Raw genomic sequence first — 15,132 nt, 5'->3', positions numbered from 1 at the left:
GTGCCTTTGTGCTAGGTCAGCAGTCATATGACCCTTACAGTGGTTGCTGATCCATGCAACCAAGACTGAGTTCTCTGCTCAGAAGTAAAATTTAGGTAGAGACTCAGTAAGGCCATCTTTCTTTAAAGCTTGTGATGGGGTGGCTAGGGTGCCCAGTTGATGTGTAGAGTCTGGTGTATGAATATAGAGATGCTCTAACAAGAGTTAATGGTTTAAAATAAGTTTTGCAGTCCATGAGAGTAAGATGTAAGGGAGAAGAGTGTCCACACATGGCCACAGAGGCCACTGCTATGTGTAGTGGCCCCAATGACTACTCAATGGGATTTGCTTGTGTAATAGAGGAGTCGATGGAGATGTTATATAAAAGAACAAGAGCACACAAGTCAGATTGCTAAGAAGCCCTTATTACATCCAAAACACTTTGAACTGTGGAAAGAATCAGCGAGTGAGGAGAAAATCACATGGTGGGAACAATGGAAGATGTAACTTAAGTCAGACCTTTAATTTAAAAAAAGGAAAAATCTGTGATCAACATAAAGGCAGGCCTCACCGTGGTCCAGCAGAGAGACCTAAGGCAATCAGGGAACACCTGGCCCCTGACCTGCCTGACTCGAACAGTGGAAAGCTCTCCAGCCTAGCTTGTGAGCCTGTTGGTGATGGGACAGGTAGGGTCAGTCTAAGTGCCTCAGAAGCAGGAGAGCTGAGTTGCATGACCACCTCTGTGTCCTTGAGAACACGACTGCACAGACTGAGATAGTGTGAGGGAAATAGGTCCTGAGGACTGGCTCATACAAGCCAGTAGAGACACAGGCCTAACCCAATGGAGGAAGACACAGCTGGGGCCCAAAGAGGGGAATGCGAGTTTAATGCAGGTATAGCCCAAGGGAGGCAAACACAGGCCTATCCCAAAGGAGGCAGAAACAAGTAGAGTCCAAGGGGACAGGTGCTGTTCAGCCTTTGGTCCAAAGCTAAACCAAGCAGCTCTAGCTGATTCCATCAAACTTTTAAGGGTGAGGAATACACAGAGACCCCCATGAGCACCGCCCAGGATAACAGGTTTGGACAACCCAAGGAAGATGACTATAAGTTACAAAGAACCAAACAGTCATTTACCACAGACTCCAATGAAATCCAGACCATCGTTTGAGGATCTGTGAAAATTTAGGCCCCAGAAAGCTGGAAAGCCCTAGATGAAGTGGATGAGAGTCTAATTGCCTATCATCTGCCAAGGTCAAAGCCAGAAGGTGTAAAGAACTCGGGTGGACCCATTGCAAGCAGTGAGATTGAAGCTGGAATGAAGAGCTCAGGACCACATGGATTATATCCTGAATTTAATGACACTTTTAAAGAAGATCTCATAATAACTCTTCTTGTTCCAAAATATAGAAAACAAAGGAATATTACCAAATTTATTCTATGAAGTCAGTGTTATCCTAATAACAAGACCAATTGAGGTCACAACAAAAAGAAACTACAGACTAGCGGGTTTTTTTTTTTTTTTTTTTTTTTTTTTGCTTGCAAACTGACTTCAGGGACACATTAAGGAGACAGACATTATGTCTAAGTGGGCTTCTTCCTTGAGACACAAGGTTGTTTTAACCTATGTAAATCAGTAAGTGTGATTCACCATATAAACAAAATTAAGAACAAAACCACATAATTACCTCTATCGTACTGAGAAGGCCTTTGCCAAAGCCCAACAGACCAACAGAGCTGCCTGGAAAAGACACTCACCAATCTGCTGAGCTGACCTCCCTCTGGTTACGCAGTGAGTGCCAGGTGGCTGGCTTTCATGATGGGCTTGGCTGTTGGTGATGCCACTGTCTTTGAATCACTTCTGCTCCTGGATACAACCCCTCACCCAGACTATGGGCAACACCAATAGATTATTGGTATACCAAGTTGGTCTTTGATATCCTTTCTTGGGTCTGTCATACCTTCCCATTCTGGGTTGAGTAGGCATTTGTTCATGTCCCCTGCTCCCCCCCCCCACCCCCAGATAGCGTTATACAACGCCACATAACTAAAAGCAAGAGTTTGGTGCAGAAGACGGCACACATACCATGTCTTCCTGGTCTTAAAATTGTAGTGATGGTCTTGGATGGAAGTCAGAATCTACAAGGAGTGTGGGAGAGGACTGAGGCTCCAGTGGTTTAAAGAAATCCATATTAAGTATGGAGATGGCTCTTGGGAGGCTCAACCATTGTAACTTTTTTGGCTTAATCAGTGACTCTATTGCATACTCCATTGCTCTCTCAAAATGTGGCCAGGAATGCACACGCCTCATATACCTACCTTACTACTAACAACAGGCTGCCTGCAAGTGTGTGTATTTTTTCCTCCCAGGCATTAATTTGCAAAGACCATTTTAAAAGGAAAAGAATTTTTTTGTCTTTGAAAAACAAACAAACAAAAACCCAAACAAAAGCTCAAGAAACTACTTACAAATTTTAGGCAGAGATGAGAGCTCTGCATTTGCTGTAAATGTTTTCACAACAAACTAACACTAAAAAAAAAAAACAAAACAAAACAAAAAAAACAACTGAAAAGAGAAGAAGGATATAAGATGTATATCCAGAAAGCAGAGTTGACAGGCACAGGCCACAGAAAACACACTGTGTTCTCCCTTGGATTAGAAGAGAGACTTGGGACAGATGCTTCGTTTGTGTCCTAACATCGCCACAGTTATTTGGGCAGGAACTTGGGCTCTTCTGAGAACTCTGTTGGTTCTTGCATAGCAGGAAATAAAGCTCATGAGACAAGCCATGTGCTCCTGATAATTGCTTGAGCCAGGGAACAGTGTTGCAAGACCGAAAGAGCAAGAGAATGCTGGACTGCGACGAGGATCCCACCACAGAAAAGTCAACCAGAGCACTGCAGCTCTGAGTCAGAAAGGAGAGACGCAGGCGCAGATCCTTGGGGAGATGGCCCAAAGCCTTCAGTGTGTCTCTGGTGATTCTAGCTGCAGAAAGGTTTAGGGAGGACAATGAGGGGAGGACTCCTAGATGGGAAGGCTAATCAGATCATCTTGTAAATGTTTCTGAGGAAAACTGAGCTAGCTATCCAGGGTTCCTGAGGGCTGCAGTAGTTCTCACTCCTAATGAGTACAGTCTGGAGAAAGAGGAGAGATGGAAATAGTGGCTTGTGGGGAATTAAGCTCAGAATTAAGCTCTGATGGAGGCAGCCAATGGTTCTAACTAAACCTTGGACAGTCTCCTGAAATAAATGCCCTCACTTTGATTTGGGGTGACTTCTTGCAGCCTGTAGATTTCAGGGAATTGGTCCCTTGTTGCTGGGAACCATGGCCAGGACCTTTGGGGGTGGAGGTGAGCTGGCGCAGGGTCAACGACACAAGACTCTGGCATGAGGCAGAAGCAGACAGTTTTATTGCTCAAATAGGGCATGTCTTTACAGTTCCTTCCCAGTGTCTCATTGACTTCCAAACTGTGAGCTGCTGCTGTGGCTCCTCCTCTTTGGTTCCCATCTTGACTTGACCAGACTCTGGGTAGTCAGTCTCTGAGAATGCCCAGGCATGTCCAGGTAGGTCTCCAGCAGACTCTACTCGAAGGCCCCCTTCTGCACATGCGTGTTGGCCAAGTGGGCCTTGTTCCTACTCAAGGCAGGTCTCATTCCTCCTGCAGGCCATCTTATCTAAATTGTCAAATATGTATGGGTGGGTTGTTTGTAGTCTGGCTTTTCCTTTTGATTTCCATGGCCTCTGGGGTCTGTACTGATATCATACCTTTTGTTCCCAGGCTGATCATTTTCATCTCTTTATGGTGTTTAGCTTCGCGTTTTGCATGGCTTAAGTTTTTATAAATCACTTAAGTTTTTTTTTTTTAAATGCCTCAGGATATAATCTTGGATGGAACATAGGTATCAGGCTTGCTCTTTCACTCTTCTGTATCTTTTCACCTACTTCTCCTTCTAACTACTGAGTAAAGACCTCCCTTACTGTGCTTGCGGTTTACCTACATTCTCTTTTAGTTTAATTTAGTTTAGTTAGTTTGTTTGTTTGTTTGCTTTAATGGAGTTTGATTCTTGTTTTCAGGAACAGACACTATAGGACCATTATGTTGTTTTGAAGAATTCTGTCTTCTTGGAGGAGATCTCCCTGTTCTCCCTGCTCATTAAGGAATCTGAGATTATTGACATTTTCCTGAGTGCACCCCTAAAAAGATGAAGTTCTAAATATCACACCAGTGCAGAAGCAGGCCCGTGCTGACCCATGGACCGGGTTTAAGGCTTTTGTCACTATTGGGGACTACAATGGTCATGTTAGTCTTGGTGTTATGTGCTTCAAGGAAGCAGCCACTGCCATCGCGAGGCCATCATATTGGCTAAGGTTTCCACCATCCCTGTCTGGAGAGGCTACTGGGGGAACAAGATTGGCAGGCCACGCACTGCTCCATGCAAGGTGACAGGCCACTGTGGCTGTTTTGGTGAGTCTCATCCCTGCCCCCAGAGGCACTTGGCATCATTGCTGTTCCTGTGCCCAAGAAGCGACTGATGGTGGTCAGTATTGGTGACTGCTACACATCAGCCAGGGGCTGCACCACCACCCTGGGCAACTTTGTGAAGGCCATCCTTGATGTCATTTCCAGGACCTACAGCTACCTGACACCTGACCTCTGGAAAGAGACTGTGTTCACTGAGTCATCCCAGCAGGAATTCACTAACCATCTTGTGAAAACTCACTCCCACCAGAGTCTCTGTTCAGAGGCCCCAGTCTCCAGCTGTGGCTACCACATAAGGGTTTTTATACAAGAAAAATAAAGAGAATTAAGTCTATTAAAAAATATTGCAACAGTTTTTTCACAGGTACATGTAAAAACATAGCAGTTTTATATAAGCACTTCCTGTCATATAGTACCTTTTTTATATTATAGTTGTAAATACTTATTTAGTTACCTTGAAAGTACCATCAGGAAATGTTTTACTTTTACATTTGAGAGTTATGCTTGCTAAAAAGAACTTGAAAAGGCAAAAGTAGGCCCTTATGTTTACCTTCATATGTACAGTTTCTGCTGGTTTTGTTTCTAGAGCGCCTTGATTTCCTCCAGTTTTGTTTAGTTTGGTTTGGTGTGGTTGGTATTTTTGTCTTTGTTGTTTTTGGTTTTTCATCTTAAGAACTGAGAGAAAAGAGAGAGGTTTTTGACTCAGCAGTTTGATTTTGTTTTGTCTGGACTTGGTTTCTTTGATATTTTCCTGCTTGAGGTTCTCAGAACCTTCTACTTTAGTAAAAAAAATTCCTTATGGTCGCACAGTTTAATAACAGTGTACCTATGATTCCTCCCCCCCCCCCCCCGCCCCCCACAAAAAAATCTTCAAACTACACTTTCCAGGACTCTAAAGTGTTAGATCTATGGTGTCACTACTGATGCTGAAGGCAGCTTACCCCTGACCGGACCCCACTCCCATGACTTCCGTGTGCCCCTCCCCCCACCAATTCAATTGTTCCATCTCTCTTTTTCAGGTTCAAAGAAACCTTCTTTCCCCTGATGTCTCTCTTCTGCCAGTGAGTCCACCCAGTATTTTTCTTTTATTTCAATAGTTCTATTTTTCAGTTTTTAAATGTGCATTTGGCAATTTTAAAAAATGGTTTCTATACCCAAAACTCCTACTTTTCAATTCATTCTAAGAATGCTTACTTTCACATAGAAGCTAATTTCTCAGAAGTGATTTGACATCTGTGACAATGCAAACCTTAGGGTCAACATGTGTTGATTGTCTTCTCTCTTGGTAAGGGATTAGTTTCTTTTCATTTCTTTTCTTTTTTAGAGAAGATCATGAGTGAATCCAAGATTTTTTTTAATTTGTTCATTTTACATCCCAATTGTAGCCCCCTCCCTCTTTGCCTCCTGATCCTACCCATCCTCCCTCATACCCCCTCCCTCCCTCCCCAAGTCCTCAGAAAGGGGAGCCCTCCTCCCCTAACATCTGACCTCAGCCTATCAAGTCTCATCTGGACTGCCTATGTCTCCTTCCTCTGTAGCCTGGCAAGGCTGCCCCTCGAGGGGGAAGTGACCAACGAGTGGGCAACAGAGTCTATGTCAGAGGTAGTCCCTACTCCTCATATTATGGGACCCACAAGGAGACTGTGCTTCCTATCTACTGCGTGTGAGCAAAGGGTCTAGGTCCTCACTATGCATGATCCATGGTTGGTGGATCAGTCTCCGCAGTACCCCCTCCTCCACCTGGATGTGTTGGCTCTATTGGTCTCCTTGTGGATATTTCTTTCTTTCCTAGAAATAATTTGGGATTCTGTCCTGGAAATCTTAACAATAATGCTGTGAATTTCTTTGTTATTTAAGTATCTTCTGGAGGTGGCTTTGTGATTTGTTTTGTTTGAGTAACCAATAAGCCCACAACTTCTCTTGCTCCTTCTGGGGAGTGCAGCTCTAATCTTCAAAGCTTTTCCAACTCTTCTTCAGGGATACAGTGGGAGTTCACTTTTCAAAGCCATGCTGTGTGTGTGTCTGCTTCGTGTACTGCTAGATCCTGAGGAAGGATTTGTCAGTTTCCGCGCATAATGACGGAGTCACTATCCCCTATATTCTCTGTTCCTCAGAATTTCGTTTCTGGGGTCTCTAGCTATAAAGCTAAGGCATTTCTCAGAACTTAAGCACCTCCCTCTCAGTATAAGCTGTGCAACTGAGGCTACCCTCAGAGTGAAGCGTCACACGAAAGAGGCAAAGATAGTGATGCTTCTCTGAATATCCTCTGGACCACCATGGAGCTCTTTCTTCACCTTTTATACCCATGTCGCTGCTACAGTCGTGGTTCTCCAAACCTTAAATCATCGAACACTTAACATCTGACAATTTCTGTGACTTGGGATTCTAAATTACGGTGCTGGGCAGACCGGACAGCCGTCTCAAGGCTGATGGAGAAAGAACCTATTTCCAAGTTCTCACATAGGGATTTGAAAGCTCTGATTGCAAGTTCTTAGCACTGACATGCTAAGGTCTTCATTGGCTGTTGGCCAAAGACAGATTCTTGCCACATGGGTTTCCTTGGGGCATTTCACAACACAGCCACTGGCTTTCCCCAGAGGACAAGGAAGAGGGGGGGCGGGCGGAGTGGAAGGAATGACAAACATGAAAAACAGAGGCTTCTGTAGCTTAATCTTAATAATGCCACCTGAAAACTTTCTATACCATATCTTGTTTGAGTGCATTACCAAAGCCAGCTTACATTCAAGAGGAAAGAATTACCCAAGAGCAGGAAAATTAGGGACTGTCTAGACCTTGCCTACAATACTAATCTTAAGCTGATTTTCTGGAGTCTGTGATTTGGAAGGGTGTGTTTTACCTTTAGACCTTCTCCACAGGACAAGAAAAAAAAAAAAAAAAAAAAAAAAAAAAAAAAAAAAAAGACCATAGTATGTTTTGCTTTTCTTTCCTGGCAAAATTAGATTCCATCTGTATTCAATCAAAATTAAGGATGTTAAAAACTGCAAAGCAGGTTGAGAAAGAGCCAAGAGTATGGCAAATAAATGAGGGTGTGTTTGGTGCATCATCTTAATGCTGGAATGGTTTCCTAGTCTGAATATGTTAAGTAAATTAAATACAAGAAACATCTGGGTGGAGGAAAACAAGGTACAAATTAATAGGATGAACAGAAGTTAGCAGAGTAGGTTCCAAAGGGTTCAAGTCTGCACACTGTAAGTACTGGATAAAAGCCCCAGGGGATTAATTAAACTACTGTAACTGTCTTTTATCAACCAGTGGAATGAGAAGTCCCTAAGTGTTTAGACTTTGCATCAGTTCATGACCCACTGAATGCATTAAAAGTTCTTGGTAGGAGCTAGCAAGTTGGAAGAACACAGGAGAGACCCCTGAGAGTGATACACCTGGGTCTAGTTCTGACCAACAGAGTATAGATCCCCAACTAGGTCGTGGCTGTATCATGTCCTTTACACCATGTGATCTCCTGAAGTGTGAGTCTAGATTGGGTCAGGTTGGCTTTGGATGTTGGAATACAGCAGAAATGACGTCATGCCAGTTCCGCTCTTGGCAGGTCTAGAAGTTTCTGCTTTCTGTCTATTGGAGCCATGAGCTGCTATGTAAGAAGTTCAGGTCATTGTCTGGGAGAGAAAGCAGATGCATTGCATCTTATAAAAAGGGACAAAGGTTCTATTTGGATGTCTATAAGCTGCGTCTCTAGATTTCTCCAAACTTAGCATGTAGTCAAAGTCTCATGGGAAACACCAAATATGAGGCAGTCAGTTGTTCTCAACTGACAGAGTCACAGAAAATAACAGCGCATTATCTTTTCAAGTCATTAAGTTGTAGGGTAGTTTGAACACAATGGATAATCAAAATCTAGTATGTTCCTAAAGCCAGTATTAGGAAAACATCATTATATGATAAACTTTTCTGAATATTTACAGCATTAAGTTATTTAAGGTAAGGACCCCATTAGATTATTAATCCTAGGTTGTACATTTTATAGTGTGTCTGCCTACCTGGATATACACACAAATTCATATATACTATATCTTAAAATGCAATGAATAAAATAGTCAATAGCAACTTGGGCAAAATTATTATGTGTTTTTACTTTTCATCACCATCTTTCTATGTTCATATATTTTTTTAAATGGCATGACATGATCATGTGTTTTGTCTCCTCCCACCTTGTTAGAATGAGTGGAGTATCTATAACATTAAGCAGTTTTGAAAACATAGGCATAATACTGTATGGATGGTTCTTGTATCCATCTAATGTATTCTAACCACTTTATTATTGTTATTGGCTAAGGGTGTTCCCAGCATTCCCAACATTTAACTTAGATAATGAATGCTATACAATCAGTCTCATGTGTAAATGTGTGTGCTCACCCCTCACTATTTCCTTAGGAAACCTTTCTATATAAATGATATGGTCATCATTGAGGCATTTAAAAACAAATATACTATTGAAACAGCTCCGCCAAGGGCTAATCGTGTAGGCTAGATCCATTTCCACTGGAGTTTAGCTCACAAAGGGCAGTTGGATTTTCTCTGCAGTACAGACAGAGATTAATTAGTAGTGGTGACCTGGGACTCCTTTTGAGAAGGACTGCAAGATCAAGTCTGGAAACAGCAACAGGAAAAAAAAGAAAAAGAAAGAAAGAAAGAAAGAAAAAAAAAAGAAAAAGAAAAGAAAGAAAAGAAACAAAAGAAAGCTAAGATAAATGAGTCACGTTTAACCTCAAAGAAAATGGAGGAAAGCAAACACATGTGCTTTGTGTCTGCACCCCAGTAGTAGCCATCTCTAGAACTGAAGATGTATTTGTTAACTTTTGCCAACATGAAATGCAAAAAGAGAGGTTCTTGCTTTTGTAACAATGCATATTTCCATAATTGTTAAGTGTGCTGGAATGGTTTTCTACAGCCTTGGAGTCTCTTTGTATTTATTCCTTTGTGAGTTGTTTTTCTAGTAAATCTGCATTTTCAATTTCTTGCTAATATGTCCTTACAAAGGGGTTTTATGGGTATATGAGAACATAAAATTTTCCCTGCCGTTTTCAAGTTTTGTCGTTTGCTTTTTATTTTATTTATAGCATTTTCTGATAAACAAAACAATCATTTCTATGTCATCAAACAAAGCGACTTTTCTCTATTTTTTCCCTCTGTGTACATGCTTAAGCATTTGTCCATGTCTTATAGTCATCGACATAGTCATCTGACTTACTCGTCATTTAATTTCCTTGGGACTATCTCTTAATGCCATCAGAAATCTATTTCTCCTTTCATAAGTAAAAGTCATCCTAAACATAATTGTCAAGCAAACATCTACAACCACTGTGAAATGTCGTGCTCTGGTATTCTAGATTCTTGGCTGCCCTGGTGTCTGTTTCAGATGGGCATTAATAATAGCTGTGAGAGTAATTGTCCCTTTAAGTCACTTAGGCTCTGATCTGGCAAGTAAACCCAGATCACCTGCGTGACAAAGAATTCAAATTTCCTTGTTGAGTGCTTTGAGTTCTCTGCTATGGCCCTATAGCAACAGGCCTCTGCTGCATGGCGGGCACATCCCTGCCATGACTAGAATACTGACGTCCCAGGCCACTTCAGTCTGACCTTTGGTTTGCTGATTCCCTCCAAAGCACTATTTCCTACTCTGTGCTCTGAAGCTATGGGCTGTTCCTTCATGTTTTTTTTTTTTTTTTTTTTTTTTTTTTTTTTTTCATCTCTTTTTAATGGGCAGACCATATGTAACCTGAAACTTTTTTGAGGAGAATTAATCTACCTTCTTAACCCATACTTTTATTTTTATTCTGTGTAGATTCCTGAGGGTTAAGTCCCTGCCCCTTTCTATGATACAGTTCTAGAATGGTGTGATGTTTTTCTAAGATTAAAAAAATATATCAGTTCTTCCTTCTGCTTCTCAAAGCCACTTTATACTACTTCCTAATGTTAGGAACTTAGTTCTTTTTTTTTTTTTTTTTTTTGATAAAAAGGAATTTATTTGGTTGTTGTAACACTGAATTACCTTTCTGGCTTAATCTGCAATTTCAAAATAACATTGAGATTGCCCTAAGATTACAAGAAAACACTTTTCTTTTTTTTTTTTTTTTTTTTTTTTTTTTTTTTTGTGTGTGTTTCTTTCTTTTTTTTTTTTTTTTTAAGAGTTGTGGTAGAAGGAGGTGGAAGGAGATACTTTTTGAAAGGAGCTGAGCCCTGTTTATCCATCAGTACTCACACAACCCCATCCTGGCTCAGCCCTGGCCAAGGAGCTAATGGCAGCAGCCAGCAGGGCACACAGAGCTCCGCCCAGACTTACACTTTGTTCTCATCCTAATGGACGTCGTTTTCCCCATTTGAAAAGATCAAACTCAGGTCCTCTTTTAACCTATTAAAATGGTGAATAAAATTTACATATTTTCTGGGCCCAAGAAAACACGCTGGACCATTTTTATGTTATAGCAACTGAATATTAGTATGAATTTGGTCTTTTTATCATATGGACACCAGAGAGTCTGTAGGCCGCTTTCTTTAAAGGCTGCTTTTTGATTGGGTCATATTCCCACAGTGATGTTACAGGGCAAAATAGTGTTTTTATTTTTAAAAAAAAGAGTTTTATTACATGAGATATCTTGAAATTTGTTTCTTATTGTTCATAAAAATAGGAAAGTGTCATAAATAATGAATGTATTTAGACTAATTTTGATAACTTTTACTTAAGTTGGGCTATTAAGCTGATATAAGTATTTAGTATTTCTTAAACTATAAATTATTTAAAAACTCTCTTCCTATCTATAATTGTACCTTGTCTGTATATATGTATGTGTGTATACATATGTGCATGGGTATATGTATGCATGTATATATATATATGTGTGTGAAATCTGGGTATGTATATATATATATATGTATGTGTGTGTGCACAATGTGTAAATGTACACATATGTGAATGTGAATGTATTTCTCAAGATGGCTACCAGATTGGTCATTTATGTGCTCTTTTTACTACATTGACTCTCCTCTCATTGCAAAATACATAAGTGAGAAAGCACTTGGAAGCTCTCCATGTGTAGCCAGGCACCATGGAAATGCAAGATGAGCGACTATAAGCAAGAGCCGTGAAGCTGATCCCCAAGCCATGACTCACGATGAAACTTGAACTCATTGTGAACCGTCTTCTTGGCCCAGAAATGTTTCTGCTCTCTGGGCTTGCCTTCCACTCAGGCTTCGTTTGTTTTATTCCTATCGTCTTCATACGCGTCATATTTCATCTCTTAAAAACCAGGCTTTTGGAGATTTGACAGTGTTATTGATTATTTTCAAATACTAAGCATGCTTTTAAAGGTGAAGAGCTGCTAGGTGAGCAATTACCTGTCTGTTTGCAAATGCATGAGAAGGCAAACAGTGATAGGACAGGACTGGCACTCAAGGGTAGAGTTGGGTGGGACAGTTCTGCCTAGCACCCAGTACCTGGGTTTGAGTCCTTGTGATAAACAAAAACAAAAGCTAAAAGCAAAAAACATAAAAGCTCAACACATACATACATAATTGAGACAAGAATACAGACATTTGTTAAAATGTGAAGCATACTAATTGAATCAAGTGTATTATTTGCCTCTGCTGAGTCATTTAGTTTATTATAGCTCCAAAAGAGATTTTCAAGAAGAACAAATACTATTCATGAACATGATTTAAATGAAAATCCCAATAGTTCTATTTACCAATAAAGACACAGGAGTCAGATGCTGGGTTGAAAAACTTGCTAGCTCAGAGAGGCAGAGAAAGCACTCAGCTGACCTTCCTATTCAGCTCATGCGGCAATGGAAAAGGCCCAAAAGGCTCACTGGCTAAGCTGACAGCCCAGGGGGAAAAGGCCAAAAAACCCAAGGCCAAAGGCTTGCTAGCTCAAAGTTCAAAAGGCCCCCAAAAAGCTAAAGGCCAAGGAGCTAAAGAGCTAAAAGCTAAAAACTAAAGAGCCAAAAAGCTCAATTCAAAGTCCCTCCTACTCGTTAATCCTTGTCAGCTGATTTCTTGTTCTACCTCTTGACCTAGGGTTAACTTTATTAAATTCCATGTACAGAAAGCTCTTGGATTAAAGGTGTGGTAGGGCTGGCTGAACCACACCTTCATCACCTGTTTACAATAAACAGAAGTTCCTGGATTAAAGGTGTGTGTTAGGGCTGGCTGAACCATACTGTAATCACCTGTTTACAATAAAAAGAAAGTTCCTGGATTAAAAGTATATGTTAGAGCTCAACCACAAGAAATGGATTTACAGTTCACAATCGCAGGGGTCACAATGGGATCAAATATTGTGCAACAATTTAAGGAAAAGACAATTTATGTCACAAGGAGATCTGAAAAAGCACATAACCATCTGCAAAGTCAAAGCAGACCCCTTGCATTTAGAATTTAGAACCTAGGACTTGTGTTCATGAAACTTATTCAGAGTCACACCCAACAAAGAAGAAGAAACAGAAAGGAAACTGTGGATAAGGTAGACCTGGTGAAAGTTTTGAGATTAAGAAGGAATATGTAAGACATACAGTTGAAATACTTATTTATTAAAAATATTTTTCTACGGAGTTGTCCACTCACTTTCCTTTCATAAACAAAAGTTGGCAGGAAGACATCTCTACATAGCAAAAGAAGAGACACAGCAAAGAGACAAACTGCAGGACGTAGTCCATCCAGCAGAGGGAATATGGCATCCATATATAGAAGAACTCAGAAACAATTACGTAACCAAGGGAGCAAAGAACTCAATAAATAAATAGGCAAGAGAATTGAACATAAATTTCTCAAAAGTAGCCAAGTGGTGAATAAATAAATGAAAATTATTCATCACTTTAGCTGATAGGGAAATGCAACAATGAGATTCCATGCCCCAGTCAGAATGGCTGGGAAGGAGGAGGAGGAAGAGGAAAAGGGGGAGGAGGAAGAAGAGGAGGAAGATGAAGGGAAAGAGAAGGGGAAGTAAAAGAAGAAGAGTAGGATGAATTAAAGAAAGGGAAGATGTTGGTTGTGGAGTTTAAATTATATACTGAATGTAGAGCATAAATTAGCCGGGCAGCTATGGAGATCAATATGGAAGTGTCTCAAAAAATTAGCAACAGAATGAATGGTCAGCTAACTGAACTCTGAAAACACATACTCAGACAGCCCGTGCCAGGTGACTGCAGAGTTATGCACACACTCATTCTTGTCACTGTCCTGTCACAGCAACCAATCTACGGCATCAGCCTAGGTGCCCACTGGTAGAGGAAGGCATAGAGGGGGTATGCGTGCACGAGGAAGCATTACTCAGCCATAAATGAGGTTAGGTTGTTTTCAGGAAAATAAATAGATTTGGGATTGTCTTGTTAGGAAAAAAAAATAGTTACAAAGACAAGGGTTACACATTTTCTCTGATATAAGGAATTTGGGGAGCATGGGTACCAAGCTTATGTGGATATAGAGGAGAAGAGGAAGTGTAGGGAAGAGATATAAGAAGGGCTAATAAGGGTCGGGCGTGGTGGCGCACGCCTGTAGTCCCAGCACTCGGGAGGCAGAGGCAGACACATCACTGTGAGTTCGAGGCCAACCTGGTCTACAAAGTGAGTCCAGGACAGCCAAGGCTACACAGAGAAACCCTGTTTCAAAAAAAAAAAAAAAACCAAAACAAAAAACAAAAAAAACAAAAAAGGGGGGCTAATAAGCCTGTTGATTCTGATCAAGGCACAATATATGAGATGAGTAGAAACACAAAGACTCCCACTATTTTGTACAGTTAATATATACTAATAAAAATTGAAAAAATCCAATACAGTCTATTACTCTTCAAAATTGCTATGTCTTACTTCCAATGAAATTGGAACAAATAAAAAGCATTTTTCTAGTTTTTTACTTTAATTTTAGTGACAAAGATGTTTCTTATTTATTATACATAATTTGCGCACACACATAGCTACTGTATACATAAACTGTATGTTGGAGTCTACATATTTTAAAATGCCATTGTATTCAGGCAATCAGGCAGAGAGGCTTAATAATATAGGAGGCACCCAAAGCTGCCCATCTCCTTCCTTTGAGAAGGAAGAGTTCTGTTTTGTTTTGTTTTTAGTTTTTCGAGACAGGGTCTCTCTGTGTAGCCTTAGCTGTCCTAGACTCGCTTTGTAGACCAGGCTGGCCTCGAACTCACAGCGATCCACCTGCCTCTGCCTCCCGAGTGCTGGGATTAAAGGTGTGTGCCACCACCGCCCGGCAAGAAGGAAGAGTTCTGTATGCGACTCAAGAAAACAATTTTGTTCTGTCACGCCAGGACAATGGATCTTGGCGATGACCAATGCCTACATATTATTATGATGTGGGGAATTTTAAAAATTGAACTAAATCAAGTCCCACATAGGTGGGACTGACATTATCTGAGCGTTTCTTAAGAACATCACAGGTGAGCGCAGTCATATTGAAAATAATTTGTTCTCAAGGCTGGAGCACAAAGGCTCTTTCCCTAAGGGTGGGTGACCATCTGAGTTTGTTCTGGAGCTTGTGGAAGACTCTCTGGGTATTTTTGGTGACGTGTCCTAGTGTCCCTCTTGAAAGAGAGCCTGTGAATGATGGAAGGAATCCTGCTGTTTTCCCACTGTCCCCTGAGGGCCAGGCTTGGACAGCAATAGCTGAGCCATCCCCAGGCTCCAGA

The 15,132-nt window shown here is 40.9% G+C and overlaps 1 protein-coding gene across 1 annotated transcript in view; it reads right to left on the bottom strand.

Annotated features, from left to right (window-relative positions):
• The window catches only part of Musk (muscle associated receptor tyrosine kinase), a 142,276-nt gene extending 139,755 nt beyond the window's left edge, over nucleotides 1-2,521 (bottom strand). The window contains exon 1 of the mRNA XM_051162526.1: nucleotides 2,446-2,521. The gene's annotated coding sequence lies outside the window, so the exon portion shown is untranslated. The remainder of the gene's footprint in view (nucleotides 1-2,445) is intronic.
• Between the last annotated feature and the right edge of the window lie 12,611 nt (nucleotides 2,522-15,132).

This window comes from Acomys russatus, chromosome 2, assembly GCF_903995435.1.
Source record: "Acomys russatus chromosome 2, mAcoRus1.1, whole genome shotgun sequence".
Classification (NCBI taxonomy): domain Eukaryota; kingdom Metazoa; phylum Chordata; class Mammalia; order Rodentia; family Muridae; genus Acomys; species Acomys russatus.
Note: the sequence above shows the minus strand (reverse complement) of the source record. Positions and strands in the feature narration are given on the sequence as shown.